The sequence below is a fragment of the Ambystoma mexicanum genome, chromosome 6q, assembly GCF_040938575.1.
Source record: "Ambystoma mexicanum isolate Mex_15411 chromosome 6q, UKY_AmexF1_1, whole genome shotgun sequence".
NCBI classification, from domain to species: domain Eukaryota; kingdom Metazoa; phylum Chordata; class Amphibia; order Caudata; family Ambystomatidae; genus Ambystoma; species Ambystoma mexicanum.
Genome location: NC_090937.1, coordinates 1,173,397,271 through 1,173,411,524, shown reverse-complemented (window position 1 = coordinate 1,173,411,524; position 14,254 = coordinate 1,173,397,271). Strand labels below are relative to the sequence as shown.

Below are 14,254 nucleotides of genomic sequence, written 5' to 3'. Positions count from 1 at the left end.
ACAGGTCTGGTAGAGAAGTATGGACTGAACAAGAGGGAGAATGGAAGATATAGGGTTAGGAAGAACTTGATATCTGAAACACAGCAGATGTTGAATGCACCAATGTTGCAGAAGCCGGAGATCTGCAATCTATTGGATGCAGATACGCAAAAAGTGTCAAGTTTTCTTAAGCTTATGCCAATGGAAGATCATTTATTGGATTCATGGGTGAAACTAAGACAGACTTGGTCTGAGGAATATTTCTGTGAAAGAGTGGGAGGGTATTTGCAAAGTTCCTGTTGGGGCAAAGATAGATCTAAATTTGCGCTATAGCCATCAAAGAATATTAGGCTGCCTTTATTGGACTCCGGTTTTCTGGGATTGTGTCAGGGTGGTGGATGCTTGGAAGGATGTGCTGGACAGACTTGATACAAACTGAAACATTTCGTTCCCACAGAACTCGTTGGCAGTCATTTTACAGTCACCAAAATTTGGATATAACATTGATTGTGAGTCTTTATGTTGGATTAACAAGGTCCTTCTAGTGGCGACTGAACAAAAACGGAGGGTGTGGAAAACCAGGAAACAGCCGTTGGCGGAAGGCTGCTTACTGGATATTCAAATACCCTCAAACTTTGAAAAATCAATGTTTCATAGACAACATAGGGAGGAATTTTATATGGAATTGTGGGGTCCTTTCAATGAACTGTATGGATGAATATTGGTAAGCATGCTTCGTTATGATATATATGAGATACATTACTCACAATAATCGTATTTCTGATGCTTGTATCTGCTTAGATTCATATGCTGTGCATAGGCAGACATCTAGTGGAAGTTGCGGAGTATTACAGTTTGTTTTTCGAAACTCGAAAATGGGCGTCAACACAGGGTGTGCCAGTAATACTATCCCTAGTGTGACATCCACTGTACCCATGATCCCTTACTCGTCTAGGACACTCAGATTGTATTTTTTCTTTGTGACATGAGGTAGCATGAGGAGTAGTGAGTACAGATAATACAAGCAGATAGATAGAAGATAAGACTACAAGCATCCATGCGCCTTCTCTCAGACGGGAGGAAGGGTGGGTCTCATGTAAATCTAAGCAGATACAAGCGCATCAGAAATACGATTACGGTGAGAAATGTATCTCTTCTGAGGCTTGTGGAATCTGCTTAGATCACATGCTGTGCATAGATTAGCGAGCAGTGTTAGAAGAAGGAGGTGGGATATGAGGAGGCTCATGAGCAAATAAATGTCTTAAAACTGCTTGTCCCACTTGAGTATCTGTCTTGGAATGGGTGTCAATGCAGCAGTGCTGAGTAAAAGTGTGAATAGAGCTCCAAGTAGCTGCTTTGCAAATGGTGTCAAGGGGTACATTTGCAATGAAAGCCAGAGTGGCCCCAATGCTTCTAGTAGAGTGGGCTCTTGGCGTGAAAGGCAGTTATTTCAGAAAGCGAGTAACACAGCTGGATACAGTTAACAATCCACTTAGAGATGGCACCTTTAGAGACGCGATATCCCTCTCTACCTGTAGCTACGGAGACAAACAGCTGATCTGTTTTCCTTAGCGGTCTGGTCTTGTTTACATAGTAGAGGACCGCCCTATGAACATCTAGGGTGTGTAGTTTCACATCAGCCGAGCTTTGTGGGTCTTGGAAGAAAGCCGGAAGCTTGATGGACTGGTTCACGTGGAATTTAGAAATTAACTTAGGTGAGAACCTAGGGTGTGTACGTAAAACCAGTTTATCTTTATGAACTGTAAAGAATGGATCCTGCACTGACAAAGCCTGAATTTCACTGACACTTCTTATAGATGTTATTGCTACTAAGAATGCCGTCTTATAAGTCAGGCGTTTGAGACTGCTTTCATGCATGGGTTTGACTGGGGAGCCCATGAGTTTAGATAGCACCACATTAAGGTCCCATCCTGGTGGTGGGTTTGAAATAGGAGGGTGAAGTCTCTTTACTCCTTCCATGAAAGCTTTAACCACTGGTATCTTCCACCACGACACCTTGTTATGGGATGTGGTGTATGCTGACAGCGCTGCCAGGTGTACCTTCAGTGAGTTAAATACCAGTCCTGCATCCAGCAGGAGAAGCATGTAAGTGACAATTGTGGAAGGAGTGCAATCAACTGGGTTGACTTGCTTATTCTGGCACCAGATAACAAATCGTTTCCATTTGTCAAAGTAGCAGTGCCTCGTGTTTGGCTTCCTAGATTCCTTTCGGATGTCCATATATCTCTGTGGTAATTTGAGATGTCTGAACTCTATGACCTCAGGAGCCATGCTGCTAGGTTCATTGAGTTGGGTAGAGGATGCACTGTTTGACCTTGGTGCTGGGACAGTAGGTTTTACCAGCCCGGGAGTTTGATGGGTTCGCACACCGCTAGTCTGCGTAGGTGTGGGAACCATGGTTGTCTCGCCCACATGGGAGCAACTAGGACGAGGGTCATTGACTGTTCACCTTGTTGACCTCCCTGACCAGTTCATCCACAGGGCGTTTCCCTGGGAGTCTGGCTGGGGGAACCTGGATGCAAATCCTGGGCACTGTCTGTTTTTCGCTTGTGGCGAATAGGTCTATAGTGGGGAAACCCCACTGAGAGAAGATATCTTCTACGATTTCTCTGTGTAGACACCATTCGTGTTCCTCTGGGAGGGGATCTCTGCTCAAAGCATCCGCTAGAGAATTGAGATCCCCTGGAACATGTTGAGATGACAGGAAGATCTTCCGTCTGAGTGCCCATATGCAAATTTTCTGGACAAGCTTGGACAGATTTTGCGAACGAGTCCCTCCCTGCTTGTTTAGGTAATACATGGCTGTAGTGCTGTCCGTCCAGATCTGCACTGACAGATTCAGCAGGTAGGGCTCGAATGCTTGAAGCGCTCTGAATACTGCCAGAAGCTCTACCAGGTTGATGTGATTCTTGGCGACTGAGTGAGACCAGAGACCCTGAGCTGTGTGGTGGAGGTGGTGAGCTCCCCACCCTGTCAGGCATGCATCGGTTGTGACTACCACCTGTATCTCGGGATCGTAAAAGGGTTTCACCTTTGACAGATTTTCTCTTGTCCACCAGTGAAGGCTTTGTACAAGTGTTGGCGAAACGACCACTAGATTGTCCCACTGACCACTTCCCTGAGACCACTGTTTCGCCAACCATTCCTTCATGGGACGCATGCGCAGGCGCGCGTGGGGGACCAGGTAAATACATGACGCCATCATGCCCAGCAAATGCATTGCTTTGCGTACCGTTATCTGGCGACCGGCCTGATATTGCGGAATTTGCAGTAGTATATTCCAAATTCTTTCCTCTGATGGAAAGGTCAACCCCTCTTGCGGGTCTAGGATAGCTCCTAGGAACTGTTTGGAGGTGCTTGGCACCAGACTTGACTTCTTCTCGTTTATTGAGAAACCTAATTCGAAGAGGAGGTTGATCGTCCTTTTAATGTTTGTTCTGCAAATTACTGGAGTCACCCCCGTGATGAGCCAGTCGTCCAGGTAAGGGTACACCGGGATTGCCTCCCTGCGTAGGTGTGCCACCGCCACAGCCAGTACCTTGGTGAATACCCTTGGAGCTGAGGCTATCCCGAAGGGCAGTACCTTGAACTGGTAGTGCCGACTGTCCACCTTGAAGCGCAAGTACTTTCGGTGCGCTGGGAACATGGAAATATGAAAATAGGCATCTTTCATGTCCAATGTTGCCATGTAATCCCCCTTTTTTAGGAGGGGGATTACCTCTTGGAGAGTAGTCATGCAAAATTTTTGGGGCTTGACATACTTGTTTGCAGGCCCGTAAATCCAATACTGGGCGCATTGTCAAATCTTTTTTTGGCACAAGGAAGTAAATTGAATAAATACCCTTGTTTACCTGTTGTCCCGGGACGAGTTCTATCGCGTATGTATTCTTTGTCGTGGAGGGTGGATTCGGGGACGCTCTAACAGTTCTATGCAGTATACTGTGGACACTGTGGACAGCACCCATTTCTCTGATGTGATCCCTTCCCAAGCTTGGGTGAAGTTGGAAATGCGTCCCCCTACTGGGGATGCGTGAGAAGGGACCCTGAACGGAGTGTCACTGTTTTGGTGGAGGCGTGCCGCTGCCTCTACTGGGGCTGCCTCTACCTTTACCACGTCCTGTCTTATTACCCCTGCCATTCCCTCTCTGGTTTGGGGGTTTATTGGATAATTGGCCTAGGGATTTGAGTGTCTCATACTCGTCCTTGGCATTTTTCAGCGCGTCCTTGACCGCCTTTCCAAACAATAGATCCGGCTCCACCGGTTTATCCATCAATGATGCTTGGGTTTCGGCTTTGAACCCAGACTGTCGCTACCAAGCATGCCTTTTGACAACAGTACCTTCTGCTATCAATCTGCCGGCGTTATCCGCGGCATCAAAGGTTGCTTTTAATATGCAACCGGACACGGCTCTTCCTTCCGCCGAAACTCGTGCCAATTGGCTTTTTAAGGGTTCTGGGGCGGAATCTATGAGTGCAGCGACTTCTTCTCACTGGTGGCAGTTGTAACTCGCCAGCAGGGTGGTGGAGTTGGCAATCCTTGTCTGGTAGGCGGAAGTGGAGGCTACTTTCCTGCCCAAGCCATAAATCTTCTTGCTCTCCTTGTCGGGAGCAGCTTCCAACAATGACAAGGGTGTTTCCAACTACCAGGGAGTCCGGTTTCAGATGCCCCCTTATGTACAGTGGGTCTGTTTGGGCAGCCCTGAAAAGCTTCTCAATTCTGGGGTTTACCACCCTAGTGAGATTGGGATTAACAAGGGAAGGGTCTATCCTTTGTATTGACTTAAGGATAGGGATGGCCTGGGCAACAGGTCTCCTTTCTCCCACTAACTCCTCGGCAAAGTACCTCTCTTCCCGAGCACCCTGGGTGTCAATCTGGAAGTGTTCTGCCGCTCTGGACAGCACTTCATTCACGAGAGGCTGGTTGTCGACAGGGGAGTCGGTAACCGTGGGTTCTTTATCTACCGGGGAATCTAGCCTGTAGTTTTCTGGGTTGCCCACCTCCTCCTCTTGGTCCTCGTCATCCCCATAGTAGCCCGTCTCAGTTTGTTCTTCCAACCTCCGACGATAGAACTTCTGTTAACTTGGGGAGCAAGGCACTCTTGGCAACAGTGGATGATTGCCTGGAGTCATGCGGCGATCTTGATCGAGAACGCCCAGAGGACGCCAATTCGGACCGTTCTCTATGTGCCTCTTTCCGAGAACTCGACGTGCGCATCGAGTCCCGGTTGGACTTCATGTGTTTTGTGGAAGTGCTGTGGGAAGTGGTTGTGTCGCCGGGGGGTCTTCCCCATAGCCGCCCTGCCGGACGACCTTCCGAGGTCGGGGACTTGCACTCGGCTGTCTTTCGACGCCATAATGCCCTCGCCGTCAGAAAGCACGGCGTCACTGCCATCGCTGAAGGCATCCTCCGCTGCCATGGCCTCTTGACGTCTGGAATGGTGGGCCCAATGCTTGATCGAACAGTCCTTAAGTGTTTTGAGTTTAAACCTACTACACGCTCTGCAGTTCGCCTCGGGGTGGTCCCTCGGCAAGCAGAGATTGCACGTGGCGTGCCTGTCGACCCAAGGGTACTTGCGGTTGCACTTGGGGCAGAATTGGAAAGGGGTACCCTCCATACGCACCTTGTGGCAGCGGGCTTGTAAGTGTACGAATATATAAGAATGTACATATATACCAAAAGAGTTTAGAGTATGTCCACCCCCACTCTCCCTACTTGCAGGGCCGAGGCCAGCGGCCTTCCAAGGCCCGGGCCGAGGCCAGAGGACTTCCAAGGCCCAATTCCGTCGTGCAGCTGTCGACGGTCGAATTCTTCTATGGGCCGGCGTCGAGTGTGAAAGTTCGGTGACTCGACGTTGGGGTGGAGAAATGGTTAAATTTAACAATATTTAACAAATGTATGGCTAAGGCCAGGGAACTCCGCGAAATGCTTCCGACTAGTATGGTGGAAAAATACAATCTGAGGGTCCTAGACGCGTGAGGGATCATGGGTACAGTGGACGTCACACTAGGGATAGTATTACTGGCACACCCTGTGTCGACACCCTTTTCGAATTTCGAAAAACAAACTGTAATACTCCGCAGCTTCCACTAGATGTTGGCCTATGCACAGCATGTGATCTAAGCAGATTCCACAAGCCTCAGAAATATATATATATATATATATATATATATATATATATATATATATATAGTCTGGGGGTTGTCATGGGGTTGTGCTTTTGTCTGTCCGTTTGTGTTATGTGTAATTTTTTTGTCACTGTAATCTAGGTTTGGGTTGGGATGTTTATCGAATCATTAGTTTATTTTGATATATTGTTGATTGCAACTCTTAGGAGATAAAATATATGCTACACATTTTCATTGAATAGAAGTTGTAATGATCCAAATTTTGCATACTTTTATTGTGTTTTATTTTTGAAAATGAAATAAGTTTGAATTAAAAAAAGAAAAAAAAAGTAATGCAGGGCTCTTCCAAATGACCAAAATTGAGAATATACTGCTCTGGTAAATTTCATGTCCATCACTCTGATCCATGTTTCCTTAGGGAGGGGTTTGGAAGACAGGCTCCTTGGGTGGAGGAGATCATAAGCAGATCCATCTGCTGCTAGTGGCATTGGCAAGTACGCACCTAAACATGAATCCCCCCCCACCCCCTGAGACTCGCTGCCACCACCTCCATCAACTTGGTGAAAACCATTGGGGCGGAGGTCAGGCCGAATGGCAGAACGTCGAACCTCAGGTACTTCCTGTGCTTGTGATGAATAGGCACATGGAAGGAAGCATCCTGAAGTTGGATGCCCAGTACGATTTCAGAAATGGTAACCATTTTGAACTTGTCCTTCCTGGGGAACTTGTACAAGTATCTGAATTCCAAAATGGGTATCAATCCTCTGTCCTTTTTTGGGATCATAAAGGGGATTACCACCCCCTGTTCCTTTCCGTCACATTTACTGGCTCTACAGCACCTTTCTCTAGCCGACTGATAATTTCCTGCAAGAGGAACAGATCTGGAATATTGCAGTTGTGGCTCCCCGGTGGATGATCCGGAGGCCTTCTTAAAAAGGGAGGCAGTAACTCTGGGAAACTGTTTGCAAGGTCCAAGCATCGGAAGTAATGCACCGCCATTCTTCCAAATGCTGACCGAGTCTGCCCCCCCTCCCACACAGCCCTGTGGACCAACACCTCAGAAGGATTTTGAGGCAGCGCAGGCACAGCGGATGAGGGTAAAGTAGCCATTGCCTGGGCGGACTTGGCACCTCTCCCTCATCCACAAGAGAATTTTCTCTGGCCACTTTGGCTGGCCTGGCCTCTCGCTCTCCCAAATGAGGAATAGTAACGAAAGGACCTTCCCTTCCATTCCTGAGTAGTAGGGTGAGAAGGTTGAGGTTGCCTTATTGCAGCACTGAGAGATTTGGCCACTGCCTTTGAGGTCTAATTTTTCAAGATTCTCATCAGCCTTCTTGCCAAACAGGTGTGTGCCATAAAAGGGCTTGTTAAGGAGTCTGGACTGCACATCCGGTTACTGTGCTCGCTGCTATAGCTCTCCTTACACTATCGGCAGAGTCCAGACCTGACTGGAGGGATTCGCACATCGCATCCTTTCCATCTTTTACAATGTTAAAGAAACCCTCCCTTTCTTCTCCAACAGTGATATGTTCATCTGTCATCGAAATACAGCCCCAGAAAGTGTGGGTATAATTGGCTAGAGCGTGAGTGATATTGATAGACTTTAGAGTCATACTACTGGCTGAAAAAAAACATTTCACCAGTGTGTCAATTTGCTTGTTGTCCCTATCTGGTGGGATTGCAGGGTAAGCTGCTTGCCTAATTGTAGACGCGGCAGCCTGTACCACAAAGCTCTCTGGGGTAGGATGCCTTGAGAGGAAATCTGGCTCGATGCTTGACGGCTTATATTTTCTTTTCAAAGATTTACTGACAGCAGGGTTGGTGTCAGGGGACTCGCAATTTGTCATCATCCTTTTTTGTAGTGCAAAGGTAAAATATGGTCCTTTTGTGGGCCTTCATCAAGCATGCCCATTAGGCCATCTTGTTCATAGCTAGTTGTTGGTCTACCCCACCAAGTATTCAGTTAACCTGTAAGTTGTCTGTATGATGCCTCAGCGTGCTCAGATGGGTGAGATGTTGCAAAATCAATTTCCGCTGAGGTGTCCAGACCACTTGCACTCTTTAGTTTTCACATACATTTACCAACCTGGACTCCTCAGACACGAATGCCTCTGGAACATTAGGTGTTCCATATGCCAAGCCAAAGGGTGGAATATCCTGGTCTGAGGGTTCAGCCTCCTCAAAAATAGAGCCAAGAGACATGAAGTCCTTTTTTGGCAAAGGCTTGAAACTTTTCTCAATTTCCATTGACGGTGTCAAAGGTTGATGCCTTTGATGCCGACTGCACTGCCTTAGACAGGCTAGACCCATGACTCAAATGATGCCTGGACTTGAGGGCACGCAAACTTTAGCCTTCTTAGACTATCAGCCTTGGTAGGCTTGACAGGGTCGTTAGTCTTCATCTTTTCCTATTCATGGGACAGGGCTGCCTTTTCGAAGATTCTCAACATTTGGCATCTGAACGCCTCCCATTCAGCTTTCGAAGCTGACTTACCTGGGCAGGCTACCATTCGATCAGGAGAGGAGTCGGAGGAGGAAGACAGAGACCTATGACACTGCTTCTTTGATCTCTTTCTCGACGACAAAGAGGAGTGGCAGGAACTACTTTGAGAACGAGAATGCTTTTGGGAATTTTTGCTCGATGGCGACTCAACCTTTGATCCGTCCGATGATCGTCTTTTCAAAGGAGTTGTCGAAAGGGATTTCTGAGGGGGTCTACCAACTGCAGTTTCCTCTTTTGTTCTTTCAGTGCCTTTCCCATCATAGGCTGACAGGACCTGCAGTCTGCAATCTTGTGGTCGATGCATACGCAGCACAAACAAACGTGGTGAGGGTCGGTAATTGACATTTTGACCCACACTCGACATTTCTTAAACCTGGTCCATGGGGTCGACATTTTAGAACAATCGTCATAGCATTTGACAGAAACCACTGCACCGTATCTGAAGCAAAACCAGCAGAAAAACAGAACTGAATTAACGGTGCAGTGCGTGCCATATATACTGTCGATGACATCAGCCTCAAGAGGGGACGGAGGCCTTTGAGGGACATAGACGATGCACAGCACCCTCTACTGCAAAAATATTTTCCAAAGCAGCTGATGCTGGAAGAAGTTATCATAAGATGAGGACTACATGGGAGGACACAATCCATTCAAATAACGTTTACAAAAGATCACCAACTCATTCATGTAGGGAAGTACCCAACAGGTACTGGCTTGATTGCCTATGATTAGGCGTGACCACGAGCCTCTTATCTCCACCTCATTTGAGGCTGTAAAACAGACCCTTGGTCATCAGTCATTCATGTCAACACTCACCCTAGGCTGTGTCACAGCGCTAAAATACAGGCATGCCTCGGTTCATGTGCTTTTAAACATGAACAAACATATACAGTCAGGAGTTGTAAAGTTCTTAGACTCAAAGAGATACCACTCTGATGCATTACTCTGAATTATACACGCGACACAGGAGTTATCATCACCCCCCCAATCTTCTGAGGGTTTTCATTAAACAAGCTTAAGCAAAAGCAGATCCTCACACCTATGACCAAGATTGCCAATTATTAATGTAAACATTATGTACAGTACCCATGATCTTTCATGCGTCAAGGTCCTCAGATTGCTATTTTAATTGTCCTGAGGATGCATGAATTCTATATTGACTGAGTGACAACTAACAAGGTAAGAAAGTCAACTATGATTAAAACCCACATAACAGGTTTGTGATACCTTCAACTCACAGTGTAGGAAGGACGGGCAGGCGCATGGGCATCTAAGCAGATACAAGCAATAAAAAGACAATAAGACAATTACTGGAAGGTAATGTTTATCTTCTGAGGCTTGTGGATCTGCTTAGAATTGCATGCTTTGCATAGACTAGCAAGCAATACCCGATGAAGATAGTGGGTTAGCTGTAGGAACAGAAACACCTATTTAAACACAGACTGTCCCACTTGTGAATCATTCCTCATTTGTGTGTCAACAAAAAAAATGTTTGAAAGTGTGAACCAAATGTGAATAGATCGCCTCCAGTGGCACATTCGCAATGAATGCCAGAATAGCTCTTGCGTAACGTGTAGAGCATGCCTTAGGTGTGAAAGGAAGCCTCTTTCTTTAAAGGACGCAAGACTATTGGATACACCTTACAATCCATCTGGGGATGGTAGCCTTTGAGACAGGTTCCCCCATCTCTTTCGACTGCCAGAGATACAAAGAACGGCTCTGTCTTTCTCAGTGGCCTTGTTTTATTAAAAGAAGTACATGTCTGCTCTACATACATCCAGTGTATGAAGTTCTTTCCCCAGAATTCCGAGGGTTTTGAAAGAAAGCTGGTAATTCAATGGATTGGTTGACATGGAATTTAGATATATATTTTGGTGATAAAAGTGGGTACATTCTCAAGACTACCTTGTTTTTCTGCACTGTAACAAAAAGCTCAGTCACAAGCTTGAAGCTCACGCATTCTACGAATAGATGTATAGGCTACAAGAAAAGCCACTTATAAGTGAGGTCTTTGAGTGTTGATTTGTGTATTGGCTCAAAAAGCTGGAGCCCATGAGCATGCCTAGTACCACATTTAAATCCCAACCTGGTGGCGGAATAGCAACCAGTGGGTGTATTCATTGTACTCGGTCCATGAAAAGAAAGCTTTAACAACTGGACTTCTCCATCAGGAGACTTTGCTCTGAGATATTGTATATGCAGACAGTGCTTCTAAATGAACCTTCAATGAAGTAAAGACTAGTCCAGAGTCTAGTAATGGCAAAAGGTAATGTATATTATGTGATGTTGAACAATCAGTAGCATTGGTGTTAGACTTCCTACAGTACACAGCAAACCTTTTTGACTTATTAAAATAACAGTGCCTAGTGTTGGGTTTGCGTACTTCCCTCAATCACCATGCATCTGTCTGGTAACTAGAGCCGACCTCAGGTTCCAAGATGCTAAATTGGCTGTTTGAGGTGGAGGGTGTAGAATTTGACCCTGACCCTTTGACAGCATGTTGAGACGGTTTTAAATTTATTGGTGGAAATAAAGACATTTTGAGGAGGTGGGAGTACCATGTATGGCACGCTCACATTGGTCCAATGAGACTCATCATCAAATGTTCCTGGTGCCTTTAGTGGCTTACTCTGATGTGGCTTTTGGGGGGCATAAACAAATATCCCTGACCAATTGATCCTTAGTACATTGCCCAGGAACCCCTTCTGTTGAAATCTGGAGGCGTAATTTGGAAATTTTGCGCTTTCTGCTGTTGCGAAAATGTCTATTGCTAGCTGCCCCCATCAAGTCAAAATGTGGTTAGGCACATCCAAACGTAATTCCCATTTGTGCTCTAAGGGTTGATTTCTGCTTAGGGCGTCTGCCAGGCATTGAGGACCCCTGGAACGTGTTCTGCTAGGAGATATATTCCCCTGTGGGAAAACAACCTCCAAATCATGTAAGCAAGTATGGACAATCTCAGGGAGTATGTTCTGTCCCGTTTGTTTATGTAAAACATGGATGTAGTGCTGTCTGTTGTGATTAGCATGTTTCCCTTTCAGCTGTTGGAAAGCATGAAGTGCTCTGTATACTGCTAGACGTTTCACAACATTTATGGGCTTTTTTGTCCGTGTGAGAGCTCATGTTCTCTGCACCGTGAGGTGTAGGCAATGGGCTCCCTACCCTGTTAGTGGGAGTCTGTTGTAATCATGAGGTGACTGAGGGGCGAGACAGAATTTCCCTTTTAACGTGTTTTCTTATGTCGACCATTTTAAAGTCAACATGGCAGTGAAACCTCCCCTAGATCGTCCCAATCCCCCTCTGCTTGAGATCACCATTTCGCTAACCCCTCTTATACTGGACACACATTTAGTCTGTCATGTGGCACGATTAAGATACAAGATGCCATCATGCCGAGCAGGTGGATGACTTCCGACTTATCCGACGACTGGCCACGTAAACAAGGGACCTGTTTTTACAGGTTCTGAACCCTCTCGTTGGAGGGGTATACTAGAGTTGATGTGTCGATAACGGCCCTTGGAAAATGTTTCTTTTGGCTGGGGATGAGGCTGGATGTCTTTTCGTTGATAGAAAACCCCAGTTGATGTAGGCGATTGATTGTTATCCGAGTATTTATAGGGCATATTTATGTGTTTTCCCTTGTTAGTAACTCGTCATCCAGATAACGAGAATGACATGCCTGTGGAGGTGTGCAGCTGTGAAACACTTGTTTATAGGCGCGTTACAAATGCCATATCATGACTTCCAGCACTTTCGGGAGCACTCGAGGGGTTGATGCAATTCCAAAATGGAGTACTTTGAATTGATAATGAACAGAACCTAGTTTGAATTTTAGGTACTTTTGATGTGCTGGCAGCATTGCAATATGAAAGTATGCATCTTTCATATTCAGTGTTGACAATAAATCACCCTCTGAGAAGTGGAATGACTTTATGCAACGTTGCCATTCTGAACTTTTGAGGCTTGACATATATATGTGCTTGTCTTAAAACCAGCACCAGTCTTTTCATCTTGTCTTTCTTTGGAACAAGGAAGTACACAGAATAAATACCTCAGTTTACCTGCGATAGCAGGACTTGCTTGATTGCTTCTTTTTCAAGCAGGGTCTGATTTCCACTTGCCGGATTTGAAGGTGTTCTAACAGCATTCCTATTTCCTGGGGGAGGATTGTGTGGTTTTGTGACAAACTCTAAAATATCCCTTTCTTATGGTCGACAGAACTAACTTTTCCAATGTTATTCCCTCATATGGGTGGGTGTATGATGTTATCAATCCCCTGCTAGAGTGATATCGGAGGGAAAGTGAACATTATTGTTTTTAAGAAGCAGCCGCTCCTCTAGAGTATTGGCCTCTTTCGCGACTTCTTCCTCTATTAAACTGTCTTTGAAAGCCAAAAGGCACTGCGCACTTGGTTTACAAACCAGCTTCAACAAAGTGTTTGATCCTGAACCTGGTGCACAGACGGATTGAGAAGCTGTTCTCGGAAAGCTTTAGGTACAATGCCTCCTCGATTGATTGGCAAACCCCTTTGTTGAAAGGGCTTACTTGTGATCTTGCCCAAGGTTCTTATAGTCTTGTCTCATTCTTGGCTTCCTATTATTGAAAAAAGAAAAACGCATAATCTGCAATCTCCTGAAATCACATATACTGATCGCACAGTGCCAGTCCCCCTTCCATGCCTGTGCAGGGCGAAAGGGTAGGGTTGGTCAAATTTCACTACCGCCAGTACACCCTCGAATGGTTTGCCGGCCTTGGGCCAGAATTTCAGCCCACCAACTGTTATGGGGCTGGAGCCAACTCCACACATACACACACACAATTTCACAAATATATATATATAGATGATCACCATTGGGGAATGACAAGACTAGATCGTCGATAATATCAGGGGAAGGCACAGGGTAGTCATGCTCAGTACCTAAATCTTCCTCAAGTGTGCCTTCTTCATCAGTATAATCCTCGATTTCCATGGGATCGTCATATACTGGTGTGATTGTTTGTTTTGCCTTTTTCGTGGCAAAACGTCCTCTGTAACAATATGTTTTCTTTTACTAGTTTCCTTGTCTAGGAACTCCATAAAAAGAGGCCATTTGGTTTATCGTCTTCTCAAACCTCTTTGTCCAGGAAATGGAAGTACCACCGGTTATTAGAAAGATAATCCCCCCCCCCCGCCCTCAGATTCTGCATCCTGAGGAAGGACCTTCTTTAATCCCTCTGTAAGAGAGGTGGAACCCTCTGTGTGGCTAGATTTGTGTTAGTGTGTTTGTTTTGAAGCTGGCGCTGCAACTGTTAGTTTCAGTGTTTGAGAGGTTAATTTCTGTGCATGTGATGTTTTGGAAACCTCGGACGAGTGTCAGCCACTCGAGGCTGAGGATTTCGCCTACAATTTCTTTTTTGGTGCATGTATCAAAACGGGTGTGGAGTGTTTGTGCGGGTCGGTATGTTTCGATTTACTCGATATGCATTACTTTCGCGCCGATCCAGACTGTCCCTAGTGTGGGTGTTTTATATATGTTTGGCCTTCTTGTCGCCAGGGGTAGTCTCCCTAGCCAGGCTTGCTGCCTGACTTTCGGAGCATGGCACTGGCTCATGGGAATCTAAGGGTTCTCCAACGGTTGTCTCCAC

The 14,254-nt window shown here is 46.0% G+C and overlaps 1 protein-coding gene across 1 annotated transcript in view; it reads right to left on the bottom strand.

Moving 5' to 3' along the window:
• RFC1 (replication factor C subunit 1) overlaps positions 1-14,254 on the bottom strand; it is a 1,503,724-nt gene that overhangs the window by 1,246,674 nt on the left and 242,796 nt on the right. The window lies entirely within an intron of this gene.